The sequence below is a fragment of the Pithys albifrons genome, chromosome 7 (genome assembly GCF_047495875.1).
Source record: "Pithys albifrons albifrons isolate INPA30051 chromosome 7, PitAlb_v1, whole genome shotgun sequence".
NCBI lineage: Eukaryota > Metazoa > Chordata > Aves > Passeriformes > Thamnophilidae > Pithys > Pithys albifrons.
This window is the reverse complement of record NC_092464.1, coordinates 53,529,107-53,543,592: the sequence shown is the minus strand read 5'-3', so window position 1 is coordinate 53,543,592 and position 14,486 is coordinate 53,529,107. Positions and strand designations below refer to the sequence as shown.

Sequence of the window (14,486 nt, the reverse complement as noted above, 5' to 3'; positions counted from 1 at the left end):
AAGTTTCCAGTGCTGTGTCTGAGGGTTGTGCATATTTATTCACTGCTTCTGAAATCCTGTTGCCTCTCTCTGTAAGTTTTCACATAGTCATCACAGTGAAATGATTTCCAACAAGAAACAGACTTTCAGTTCTGTGGTATAGGGTTTGATTACTTATAGCCAAGTTTGAATCTAAAACAATCCTTAAAACAAAAAAGAGTAGCATAAGACTTTAAGGCAGAATTTTCACAAGCAGCTGTATCACCTAGAGCTTCAGCAACTTCATCTTTACATGGTCACTGATCTAGGCAAATGCAGCTTTTCCACTTTATGAGTTTTGTACTTGAAGGGTAAAACTTATTTTACGTAGCTGATGGAAAGCCAGATTTTTAAATAGAGGAACTGAAATGGCAAAAAAGAAAGGCAGACAATTTTGCATGCCTGAAGATGTGTTATTTGAAACAGGTAAGAATGTGTTTGCTGTTTCTGAGCATTCCCACTGTTTTGGGTAGGATTAATTCCTTCCAAGAGTACAACCTCAATCCTGAGGTTTCAGAAAGCCAATATTTTGCTGTGTCCCAGCATCCTGCAGCTCATCAGTCCCATCATGGGAAGTGCAGTTCCACAGGTTGTGAGACACCTCCTTGAAACTGTGGGCTCTGACATGCAGAGAGAAAAGCAACACCCAAACCACCATGTCTGAGTTACTATCAGATCCACATTTTCTTTTCTGGGTTTTGTTAGTAGCACGTTATCCAGAATAGACACACACTGACACTTTTCCCTGCAAGAATAAACTGTATTGCCGTTCACTGGGTGAGTTCAGTAAATCACAGCAGAAACTTTCCATAGGCAGTTTTGAGACTTTTAATGGAAACTTATTTTGGCAAAGCTCTGAGAGAACTCAGTCATGTTATATATGATATCCAAGAGCTAAAACACAAACCCCTTCTATCGGAGGCTGTCTCGTAAAAGCAAACCTGGTGACAGCAGAGATGTCCTGTAGCTGTATAACATATTCACATCACAAGCTCCATTTTCCCTTGGGTTTGCTCAACTCCTTGCCAGAACCTTTGGGGAGCTGGTAAGCTGCATGAGTCTGTAATGCATCTGCCAGCAGCTGTTTTCTGTCTCGTCTAAGCCCATCTTTCTTTTTTTTTCCCTTTTACCATTATTATTTTTAAGTCTGTGTTTTGTTCTGCTTAATAATGAGGATACTGCTCAAAGGTACTGCAGACCAGTGCAATTAAGTGAAGCAAGTTATTTTGGAGTGATGCAAGCTCTTGGAATGCCTTCATGCAACACTGATGTCAACACAGTAATTTGGCATTTGGGGCAAAATTGGGGGTCTTATTCCTTCAGAGCATTCCTTCATGGAGGCATAGTAGGTTTTGGAAACTTCACTTCTCAGTGGCAGAACTTCCCCTCTTGTTTGAGAAGTACTGATCCATCTTAGAATTTTCAGTACCCAGTGCTGATGGTCACCTCCCACTATCACTGCTGTATAATTTGCATGCCAAACTCCTATTTCCTGCTTTGTAAATATCTCTCTAAATTCTTTTCTGTTGAGGTTTTGTACTGCAGACCTTTACTTCTAGTATTGGGAAGAGGACCATTCTGCTTTATATTCTGAGATATCAACCATAAAATCCAATGTAGCACAACACAGTCTCACATTCAGCATGGAAATATATATTTCCTAGCCCATGGAAGAAATAACTTGTTCAAGATGCTTATTTGTTTCCAGGTTTTGAGGAGTGAAGACAAAAGCAGCACAAAGCTGGTAACACACAGAGCTGCTTTGTTCTCTGGAGCTGATAGCATTTCATCACTTGCAGTGAGATGGTTTACTGGGCTCAGAAGAGCTGCTGCAGCTCCTCTGTGGAGCAATAGATAGTGATGGAAGGCTGGCAAATGCATCAAAGGTAACCAAACAGACCTGAAGCTTTAAAAAACTTGGTAGGTGTCATTTCTTCCAGATAAGGTGGCTCTGGCTTTAGTAAGGCTTATCAGAAAATACTTGACAACACAGGGGAAGCAGCTTCTCAGTGGAGTGGGAGAGTTGGCTGTGGGATGTGCCCATTTGCTCAGAAGAGGCAACTGGTCTGCACTTTGGGAAATTTTCTTGGATGCAGTGGCCAAAGCCAGATCCTTTTGAAGTTAATGTCATTTTGTGGAAAACTAAGTGGTTTTTTTTTCTTTTCATCTGAGCTTCATAAATGCCTGCCTCACATTAACCTTTTTCGCTGATCATTTAGCACTCCTTGGAAGATTTAAGCATGCAAATTCTTGGAGCAGTGGATCTCAAATCTTAACACTGCTAACCCCTTAATATCTTCTGATGTTGCTATTCCAGCAATTCTTCCTTTCTTTGAATTTTCTCCTAGGGTATGGGCTAGAGAAAAATGTAGCACTTCCACATGATACACCAGAAAGGTGTTAGAATGTGATTCTAATTCTCTTGCTGTTAAAGAAACTTCTCCTCACAAGAAGTTGAAGGCAAGGAAGTGCCAGGGAACACGAGCTGCAGTGCATTTCTTGGGCAGTTGCTGTTGTCTTTTGGAAGGCGTGGGGTGTTCTGGCAGCACTGGAGTGAGTAGTGTGTACTTGGTGTATGCACTTGGCAGGTGAGCAAGGGGCCATCCACATGCAGCACTGATGGTGCTGGCACATTCTGGGGTGGAGAGGGAACTGGGGTGTTCCTGTCTCTGTTTCCCTTCATTCTCCTCTAGGAGAGAAAAATAAAACCCCAAAAAAAGCAGGGACCCATGTACAGAAGCAAGTTTTCAAAATGTTGTAATACATAGTAAAAGACAAAAGTTGATTATTTCTAGTCAGAGTGGAAAAAGAAGGAAAAAAGAAACACAAACCCAGTGGATTACAAAAACCCCTCCATCCCTCAAAACACTTGAGTGCAATCTTTTGCAGAAGAAACATTGCAGGAACAGAGGAGCAGATGGGAAGAGGAGTGAGTGAGATCAGTTTTACAGTCAGGCTTCTCAGGCTTTCATGTCTCTACTCGCATTTCTCCACAGTAGTAAAAAGTTTCTGGGTTATTTTTTCCCGCCCTCAAGACTTCTTTGGCGAAGATAAGAACAGTCCAAACGGCTGCTACTGATAACATTTTCACATTCTGTGCTGGAGCTTAGGTTGTAGCTGATTTCCCAGCTTTTTGTGTACAAGGGGACATTTATTCCCCTCTTCACTGAGCTGATGGAGCCGTTTCTTTCTGGCAACTTTTTCTGCAGGGTATGGAATGTGTTAAAGCAGGTTTGTGGCATTTATGTAAGGGTGGATATTTTTTTTTAATCCTTATCTGCATGTCATCTACTGTATTTTCATATTTGCATGAAGGGGGTTTTTTGTGTTTGAGAAAGTTGTGCATTGTTTTGCCTGCCTTGTTGCTTAGAACAGGTCTATGAGGAAGGCAAAATTGGTACCATCCCTCAAACTTTGGGGGCAGAGGAGTTTCAGAATCAAATTTAGCAGCTTCAGTCTTCTTCACAATAATTTTAAACAGCTCACAACTAAACAGCCACGAATTCTGAATATATATGAAGCAATCATTTGACCTAAAAAGATGCACAGGTTGATATAAGGCACAGCCTTGTGATAAATCTGGTCTTTTGTTCTCTCTTCAAGAAAGAAAATAATGTCATTTACTCATTTTTTAGTGTGTTTCTTCTATTAGTGCTTTCAAAGAGAAGCAATACATAAGGGTTTCTCACAAGTCTGCCACAAGTCATAGTTGCTTTTTACAGGATTTTGTTCAACACCTTGTGTGTGTGGGGTCTCAAATACGTTACACAGAAACAGAAATATTTCTTTTCAAGAACTGGAGAAAAGGAAGCAGAAGGAACTGGAAGGGCTGTTCTGACAAGTCAGGGGTACATAAAATTTGTGCCTGAGCCCTATTCTATAAGCAATCAAAAAAAAAAAAAAAGAAGATAAACCCCACTGTCTTGTTTGTTCTCTGTGATCTGCACAAATGGACACAACAACATTAGAAGTCTGAGACAATTAGCAGAGCTTTATCCAGTATAATGTTATATTTCTGGAGTTCAGATTGCAGAATTTCTGGGCTCAGTACTAAGCCATGGAGCATTTGCTTTGCTGGAAAGGGTGAAAGAACATGAGGTAGTCTGCCTTCCTTCCTGCTCAGGTTGTATGACAGAGGTTAACCATGCAACTTATGAGTTGGAGAGGGAAATTTTTTGGAGTTTGAACAGCATGTAACGTACTGCAATCACGCATTTCGAATACCTTTTAAAATGTTCAAACTTGTCTACTTCTTTTTTTTCACAGAATTGAACTCTGGCATTAAATGTGGCTGAGATTCCCTATTGCTAAATAAGATCAACTCTAAAAGCAGTCTACTTGCTATAACATGCAACATTTATAGTAATGACAACTAAATTCAATTTTTTTTCTTCCCAGACTTTTGAAGATAAATTGGTCTTCATCTTCAAAACTTACCCAGGTGTTGTTAAGTCATTTTGTGGCTTTTTAGCTGTGCTTTCAAAATGTAATTGTAGTTCTCCTCCTTCCAGAATAAAGGGTGGTAGAAAGTCTATTTACCTCATTTATTAAATTTCACACAGTTAAATGAAGCGAAATAAGAGCTTGATTCAGATCCCATTCGTTTCAACAGCAGTCTTTCCACTGAGTTTTAGTCAAGGCTTAAATGAATATCAGAAGGGGATCCAGAGCTCATTTGCATCTAATATGCTCTTCTGCTATTCCTTTTAAGCTTAAATATTACTGGAGGCTTCTCAAACCCAGCAGCATGTATTAACTTGCTTGCTCATCAACGTGTGCAAATCCCCAAATTTCGGCTGGAAGCCTTGTGGAAGTGTTAGAATTTATTCCCATGAACACATAGTAACTGAAGACAAACTTTTAAAGCTTTTCAGCAGCTTTTATTTGGTCCTTGTTGTTAGTTGTCAGGATATTTAATGTTTTAGTACCTTTATTTTTTCAAGCAGTAAATACTGTTTATCTTAGTCCTGTCTGCAGTTTTTGTCTTGTTTTAGTCTCGCTTGAGAATGTGTTCTCATTGTTAAGGGACATGATGTCTCCTAGGGAATCTTGGAGCATAGCTCTTCCTTCCTGTAGCTCTCCAACTTGAATCCATAGGATGCTGGAAGCAGCTTTGGAGGAAGCATCAGGCAGTGATGTGGCTATAGAGGCCCAGAGGTTTGATGTAGCATCCCCTGTGGTTCCTGGCAGCACTTGCTGCATCTTCTGTGGGCAGAACCACACACAGAAGTAGATGGGGTTGTCCTGGAGGTGGGCACACGTAGTTCAGGCAGCAAATGGAACTTGTGTGGTTGCTGTTGTGCTTTCAGCAGTTCTCCTCATACATGGCAGTCTCTAGAGAGGTCAGTCTGCTTATCTGGGAGAGCTACATGTATTTGTGTACATGTAATCATATATTTATTGGTGGAAAAATAAGGATGTGTTGCATTTGTTGTAGCAAGCTTTTAGTCTTCTATTTGGAATCAGCTGTAAGTGGTTTCTCCTGCCCTTTCTGAGCCAGTGTGTGAATGCTCACATAGAATTTGCACCTCAGGGGATTGAGAAGTACATGCATGAGTGAGCACTACAGCTTACTTCAACATTAGACTTGATTTAATAGAAATAAAGAAAAACTTACCACTTTTTTTTCATTGGAAGGCACAAATTAAAATATGCAATTGCAGTGTTTCGAGAGATTCCACTTGCCAAAATGTTCACAGTATAGTTTAATGCCTTTAACTATCATTTCTCAAATTAACTCATTTTGAAACAATTTTAAACAATTCAGTGCTGAAGTAACTAACAACTGGTCCCACATTTTCATGGGCACACATCTTCAGTTTCCTTTTTATTGTGCTGTAAAATCCTCCTGCTCCGTAGATGTTGCCAGAACAAACAACAATGAAGAATGTAGGGTTTTTTTAGACCCTGGAACACAGGCTCATCTATCTATTGTCATCCGCTTGTTTTCCCAAATATCTTGGTTTAGATCTTGAGATGCCACAGCCCCGCCACACATGTGTCACCAGATTGAATGCTTAATGAGCCACTGTTGGAGGTCTCTTGGCCTCTTGCTGTTTTGGTCTGTGCAGAATTTTTACACCACTTGCATCAAAACAGAAATGCAGTGTGGATGCCAGAACTATTGCATTTCTATGAGCCTCTTCCCAGGGCTTGAACCTCATGTGAATGGGGCTGCATGACAATCCTTCTCATGCTCCAGAGCAGACTTCACATAGCAGTCACTATGGCCTGAGTTTCTATACAGATGGTTAAAAAGGTGGGGAAGGTGCCTGTGTGGTTTTCTGCACAAAATTTATGAAGTGTTTTGTCTAATATTTCTAAACTAGTCGTTATCATTTGTGTATATATACATGCCTATGTTTGCATAGTGGCTGAAAGATATGAAGTTCCTTTATTCTTGGTTTTTCCTCACTAATAAATTGTAGGAACAGCTCATTATTTAAGTTCATTGGTGATTGCACTTGCAATTGACCTGGCCTTTAACTTGAGCAATGGCTCAAAAGAGAAAGCCCCATGCAAAATCTTAGTCATGTTTGTAACAGCCTCCCCAAAGGGTGCCAGTGGGAAGAACAACCCAGCAGCAGCACCCCAGGAAATCTTAGGGAGCTTGACTTTCCAGCCATCATGCTCCATAAAGAGCCTGCAAAACTCAAGGCAAAATCACAGTGCAATGGCCATTGGCCATATGGTGGGCATGGGCTGAAATGGAGCTTGGAGAAAGGTCAGAGCCTGAGTGGGGCATCCTGGTGCCACTGGGAGTGGGAGCTGCACCAGGTGGGAGGAGAGCCCTCTAGTGCAGACCCCACCACTGGGGTGTGCCAGCTTCTGCCTCTCTTCTCTTGGCATTTACCAGCTGATGGACCCAGTGGCTGCTGTTTCCTGTTGTATCAAGCAATGCACTGGTCACCTCGTATTATCCCCAAGTCCTTCTCAGGGCAATTGCATCCCAGCACCCCCTTTTCTGTCTAGTATATGTTCTGCAGTCTTTGATATAAGGCCTTGCCTTTGGTTCTAGTTCAAATAATGTTGTTCAGAGGGCTTATTTTCCTAAATTATACAAACGAGTCTGTGCAGGTCATCTGTCCCTCTTTGTTATTTAGAACAACAGCAATGTTTGTGTCATCTGCAGGCATCATTAGCAGGAATTTGGTGTCAGATCACTGACAAAGCCATGTGAGGAAAACTGATCAAAATCCGGGCTATCTTTCAGTACCCCACTAGAAATACCCCATCTCAAAATTCCCCATCTATTATTCACCTTTAGAAATCAATCTTTTCCCTAACTGTAGAAAATTGTAAGGTAACAGTTCCCATTTTTTTGAAATTCTGCTGATATTTACAGAAAATATCTGTCAGTCCCACAGTTTCATCTTGGGAATTCAGTGGGGAAAGCTGAAACTCTGGGCTAGTCCTCCCTGTCCTTGCTCCAAATTTACAACAGCATCAGCAAGGGGAGAATTTAATCCCCCATCCAGTTCACATTGAAGCCAGTGGAAGGACTGATTTCAGCACATCCTGGTCTGGCCTTAATCTGAAGGATTAATGAAGATACATGATAAATTAAATAATGGCAACAGAGAAAAAAAATAGAAGTATTACTAAAAAAAAAGCACCCTGGGGAATTAATAAAGCTGAATCCCTTGTTGTCAGAAATACTGTGACTGTGGCGAGGTTTCCACTCAGGAGCAAGTTGGTTTGTAAATGATTTACTTTTTTCAGATGAAGGCACTCACCAGCAATCAGATCATCCAGCAGTTGTGCTGCCTCCATCCCTTGCAATTCAGGATGTGTCTTTTGACATTGAAGAGCAGGTCTCTACTCCTAACTGGAGCCAGGGAAACCTAAAATTACATCTAGATGGAAAAGTTGTTTCTGTCAAGCAAATGGAAGTAAGAAACCATCTGGGAAAGCTTTCCCTTAAGGCATATTCTTTTTCTCAACTATGGCGTTAGTTTTGGTCACTTTTGCAGTTCCAATTTCCATTTAAGTATTTTTGAGAGCTCTGTCATTGTTTTGGTTCCCATTGTGCCTAAAAGTTGGAATTAATCTCAACAACTGCATTACTCTAAACCACACTGTTTGAGCAGGGACTTCCTACAGCCACATGAGGTTGTTTTTCACAATGTTTTAAATAAAGCGTTTGAATATGTGCAAAAATCATTAACTTCTGCAGAAGAGTTTCCAGTGCCCAAATGCTGCTGACATTAAGCTGAAACTGGACTTTTTAGGCATTGAATGGGTTTGCAACTGCTGTTCTCAAGGGAAAACATCTGCCCACATCTGAGCACTGTCTGTTCTCCTCACCTGTTTCCAGCTTTCCTATCTATAACTTCCCACAGCACATTGCAGCAGATCTGATTTTCTTTTTGTGTCACATGAGCTTTCCTCTCTCTTGAAATTCTTACTCAGTATGTTAAACAGACTCAACCCAGCAATGCTGAAATTTCTCCATCCCTTCCTCTCTAGTGTTGAGGAACTTGTGAATATAAGAAATATTTCTATTTAAACAGTTGATCATATATAACATAATGTATAATTTTTATTCCAGCCTCTGGTATTTAATTCCCTATTTTCTTTAGGGAAAGCATTCCGTGTTTCTTTCTGTCAGGGAACAGGGTAGTAATGGTGACAAATGTCCTGTCTGCTTTAGTATTTCCTTGTAACCTTAAATGCCATTATTTTCATAATTTGACTGTCCTAGCTGCACTTGGCTGGTTTTCACAGTAGGTTATGTGGATCTGTTTGATAGGTGTAAGGGTATGCTTTGAAGCTGGTTAAAAAAAATACCTGATATGCAGCACCTGCCCTTACAGCTGGTGTGCATATTTATGCTTGAATGACACAAGTGTTGCCATTTAATTTCTGAGGCCTCATTAGATGAAGGTCAGTGGCCCTTCTGGTAAAAGGGAAGCAGTTTTTCACCCAGGGGAAAGCATGAATGTGAAGGGCATGGTCAGGCTCCCCTGGGTGTTTTGAGGGGTTTACCCAGGGGGTACAAGGGTCTGTGGGCTGGAATGGTGGGATTGCCCACACAGACCCAAATGGAGAAGTATTTCTTGCAAAATTATTCCAGTTCACTTGAAAGTTGTTTTTGTTTTTTGGTTTGTTTTTTTCCCCTGTGCTCTGCTAAAGGTGAGTTGGTTGTGGGTGGCACTGAGTAGCAGGATCTCCTCAGGCCTTTAGTGGCACCTTTGTATCTGGACCAAGTGCTCAGGAAGGTCCTGCTCTTCCATGAAACACCTAAAAAAATCAAAAGTGAAATTACTGCTAATAAGTGACAAGAGGGGAGTATTTATAAATGCACTGGCAGGTTAAACAAATACCTCTTATCTCCAAGTTGTGTGTTGTCAGTAATGATTAGAAAACATGCAGAAGTATATAAATGCATCATAGCAAGGCATATATAGTTATGATATGTGAAGCATGGAAATGGACTTGCATATCTCTGAAATGGCCTTTGTGAGTTATTATTTTGATGGATCTGTCAGAGCTGAAGGGAGGCTAACTCAGGCTAAGCATGGATAGAAACCACTGATGATTTGGGCATTGGTGATAATTTGGTTTCCAAGTATTCTCTGCGGTTTTTGTCAAGTCCGAGGCAAATATGACTGACAGGATTGGGATTTCAGTAATCAGAGATTTTCTGGGGAAAAGATGAAAACATTTTATTTGTATCAGGGCAATTGCTGCAGGAACTGCTTTGTTTAGTCTGAGCTTGTATGGATTTGGGGGAATATAGTGGCTGAGTGTTAGAGCTGGATGGATGCATTCTATCTCCCTATCATCACTTGGGAAAAACTCCATTTAGAAAATGCTTTGGTTTCACTCCACTACTTTGGGCTTCACGAGAAAAACATGGCTGAGAAGCAAAGGGTCACAGAGGGTAAACCTGTTCACATCACCTAGAAATACTCCTTTAAGTCCAAGCCTGAGGCAGAGAAAGGGAGAAGCAAGCATGTCCGTGGACACAGAAAGGATTTCAGTATCCAGGACAGCCAACCCTGCACTTTTTATAATCACTAAAATTCACCAAGTTTGCATCTATTGGTATAATGTGCCTCTTTGCTCAGCCCTTGGATTGCTGCTGCTTTATACAGCATATGGGTATATTTGAGCAATATCTGCATGGGGTTTTAGGATGTCTGCTGAGGTAGTGCTGTAACTGATTCAAGATCAGCATCACTTGGTGTTTAGGAATTGCAGCATGTGTGCTAAAATCCGTATCACATGGAATTTAAATGCTTTGTGGTGGCAATCCTATGTTGCAGCACTGCAGAATTCTGGGTTTCTCCACATCACAAGAGTGGTGGCTGGGGCTCTGCAGGTCCAGTAGATCACTGGGGCTGAGCCAGGAGAATCCCATGCTCCCAGCACACAGCCCTGCTCCCAGCACTGCTGCAGGCAGCAGCCTCTTGGTTTGTCTTCTCTGGGTCAAAACTTTCCATACAGGCTGCGTTTTTATTATTTTAACTTCACAGATAAAAGCTTTCATCTTTTGGATTCAGTCTGTGCCCTGAAATTAAATTCTGTATCTCAGCTTTTCTACTGGTCAGGGTCATTCTCACCCTCACCCTGAATTGTTTTACTTTTTTTTTTCTTTTAGCTAAAGTGGGCTGCAGCCATGTGTAAGTGTCAACATAGAACATAGGTTATGTGGGACATAATTCCATAGCCCCCAGCAGCATCATGCAAGTCCCTGTGCCCACCACTGACTCCTAAACCTGGATCGTGCTGGCTTTGCTACACATTGAAACAAAAGTGTGTAATGAATGTATGTGGCATCATAATCTGTCCTTTGGAGGGCATATAGGTCAAGCTCAGTAGAGGTTAAATCATAATAAATTCCATCCACTCAAGCATGCACATCCCACTTAAAGCTCTGCAGAGCGAGATGAGCACCTCATTGTCTGTGTTTTAGCCTCTAGCCAGAGTGGCATTCACACTGTAATATTATATACAGGTAATTATAGCATGTATCTTTTCAGAACATAGTCTCCATAAGCAAAGAAATTGCAGGAGTTCTATTATTCATCAGATGCAAGCAGGCCGTTTTCTTTTCTTTCCAAATGTTCTAGTTGGATAATTATTCTGCACCTTTGCCTGAGTTCAGTAACACTGCTGCAGGGGTTTAGTTTGTTTTGTTTGATTTGGGTTTTATTTGCTCAGCATATATACTGCTTATGACCCAGGTTCTCATTTGGTAAATATTGGTGTGATGAAATTCACTTTGTGGATGTACTTAGATCTCTCTGTAACAAACAATGATTTGACCTTGTATCTCCTTGAGCAAATGAGAAATTGTGCATGAGGTGGAAAGCTCCTCTATGGTGGTCTGACTGATACTGGCCACATACTGTTGAGTTCCTAACAGGAGCAATCCATTTTCTTCTGCTCTCTGGATCTTAACTAACTTTTCACCTACATCTACTGTCTATTGCATAGAGGATGTGATGAGCCTGAGGGACTTTGCATGTGGCTTGAGAAACCTTTGGGAGAGAGCCATGACAGTGCTCTCTACTTACAGTACAGAGGGACAAGTAGGTCCTGAAGGACCAACCTGAAGCCTCTTTGGACTTGTTATATCCGGGTTTCCCTGTGCAGCTTCCCAAGCAGGCAGTCTCCTTCTCTTGACTGTTTGCTTTTGCCTCCTCGCCATCCTCAAGCTGTTTCCAATGAATGGGGCGCCATGGCGGACCAAATCAACAAGCTTTTCTGAGCTAAAAATACTTTCTGTCCACTTACTTATTTATTGTCCTGCATTATTTGTAGCTTGGGTCACCCGTTTGGCATGGTTCACTGAGTGGTCCCATGGGAGAGGGAGAAGTACAAGAGTAACCATGCCCTCTGCCTGCTGCATCAGTCTTGACCTAATTAGCAGTGAAAAGTCTGTGTTTCTCAAGATGCCTGACCCAGGTTCAGAGCTCCAACACTTCGCTGATCCCAAGAGAAACACGTTCATAAGACTGCAGTTTGTCTTAGGGTTTTCTTCAGTGAGCTGAACCGTTCGGTTGTACAATCTGACCAGTGCCAAGCCGTGTAAGGTCTATCAGGGGCACAGGTGGCCAGGAGGATGCCACCAGAGAAGGTTCCTTTTTCCAGTCTTGCTTTGGCTCAGACACAGCATAAACACTGCAGTTTTTGCAGTAGGGTCTGCCTTGGGCTTATAGAATCATAGAATGGATTGGGTTGGAAAAGACCTCTGAGATCAAGTCCAACCCTTGGTCCAACTCCAGTCCCTTTACCAGATCATGGCACTCAGTGCCATGGCCAATCTCAGTTGAAAAACCTCCAGGGACAGTGAACACACCCCCTCTCTGGGCAGCCCATTCCAATGCCTGAGCACTCTCTCTGGAAAGAATTTTTTTCTCATCTCCAACTTCAATTTCCCCTGGCAGAGCTTGAGCCTGTGCCTCTTGTCCTATTGCTGAGTGCCTGGGAGAAGAGACCAACCCCCACCTGGCTAGAACTTCCCTTCAGGCAGTTCTAGACAGTGCTGAGGTCACCTCTGAGCCTCCTCTTCTCCAGGCTAAACACCCCCAGCTCCCTCAGCCTCTCCCCACAGCACTTGTGCTCCAGTCCCTTCTCCAGCCTCGTTGCTCTTCTCTGGCCCCACTCCAGCCCCTCAATCTCTTTCCTGAACTGAGGGGCCCAGAACTGAACACAGTACTCAAGGTGTAGCCTCACCAACGCAGAGTCCAGGGAAAGGGTCACTGCCCTGGTCCTGCTGGCCACGCTATTTTTGATCCAGGCCAGGATCCCATTGGCCTTCTTGGGATCCTTCTTCAGAGATCCAGCAAGGGCACCAGGTCCTTTATGGACCCTGAAGACCATAGCATGGTGACTTACAGTCTTACATTCTTTATTTCTGTGAGAAGACTAAACTGCACCTGCTCTTGCATTGTGTTTGAGCACTTTTAGGAATCACACTGCTTTAAAGATCACATATGAAGTGCCTAAACTGAGCATCCAGCTTGAGGTTTTGAACTGTCTGAGAATCTCTTATTACTGTCTTTTTCCTTGGTCATAGAATAACACTGCTTAAAATTCAAGACGACCTCTGGGACAACTCCTTTGCTTTTCCAGTCCATTCAAAGCTTCTTCACCCCTGTCTCCAACAACATATTTTCCAGGATAGACTAGGGTATGGCAGTACTTCTAACTTTCTGCCTTCAAAATGCTGCCACTCCACAGGAAAAAACCCCAAGCCTTTCTGTGACTCTAGCTCATAATTTGTGGTCCTTGTACTTGAAGCAGAAGGCAAATAATGATTTTAATCATGAATACATTGGAACAGTTAGGTTTGAAAATGGTACAGAAAATCCCACTTAGGATGTCTGAAGCAAATGTAAAGAAATTCAGAAATTCAAAGCAAATGTGAAAAGGGTCTTTTTCTGCACTTGAGGCTCATGAAGTGAGAAGCATCTTAGAGGGTGTACTCACAGCCCCTGTTATACTGTCCCCATTTACCAGCAGTTGCCACTTTGATCCCAAACACTATAATGTGTATCTAGAAGCATAATGAGAAATAACTGAGGAATGTGAGTGTATAGCCTTGCTTTAAGTGTTGCCCAAGAGTATTTAATCTGTTATCACTGTGACTCCTTAATGCTGGCTGTACTGAGAAGTAACACATGTTCAGTGAATGATTTTGGTGATTGGTAAGTGTCTTTATCACCACTTATTAAGTTATTTTTCCTCCCAATGAAACATCAGCTGTTCAGCAAATCTTCAACCGGTGTCATCTTATGTTACTAGCGCCAAAACTGATTTTCAGCTTTGTCCAGAGTCTTTGTTATTTGCTTTGCAGCACCCCCACAAGCTGGTGTTCCAGCTTGTCATTGGTGCTTCTAGGAATTATGGCCCTACAAAAGTGTCTTTTCATGTATTATTTTCCCCAAGTTAAAAGAATTCAATTTGTTCAAGTGAGCTCTGGAAAGCAGTGCTGTCAGGCTGGAGTTGCATTGTAACAGTGATGAGATAAAAGCTGCCTTTTGCTCCCACTGAACAGAAGAGCTGGGCTGAAGCTTTCCACCTGGAAGGGGTTGTGATCTTTTTTACCATGTTGCCTTGTGTATTGTTCTGCTTTCTTCTGTATTAGCATAACTCGGAGATGTTTTCATTTTAGCTGTGTAGGGATAGCCCAAGGAAAGACTGTCTGAGTATAGAGGGTTTGGGGGTTATGGGTGGTGTTTTGTCTTGAGAGCAATTTGCATTTTGCTCTTTCATTGCAATCAAATATAGTGGTGATAACTTTTATCAGTTCTTCTAGGTTTGATAAAACAGAGTAATATAATTTCAGGTGGGGACTAGTTTTTTGATCATGCTTATATAAATATTTGGAATCTCAGTGGTGCTCTGTGAGACATCCTTCCTCACCAGCAAAGCAGACAAAGGCGTGTGCCAAAGTAGAATATGCCAGGACATTCCCTGAATCTTATCATGCTCCCAAAATTTTGGAGTGGCAA

The 14,486-nt window shown here is 41.9% G+C and overlaps 1 protein-coding gene across 2 annotated transcripts in view; it reads left to right on the top strand.

Annotated features, from left to right (window-relative positions):
• The window catches only part of EGFR (epidermal growth factor receptor), a 160,213-nt gene that overhangs the window by 97,197 nt on the left and 48,530 nt on the right, over nucleotides 1-14,486 (top strand). The gene's annotated exons all lie outside the window — the stretch shown is intronic.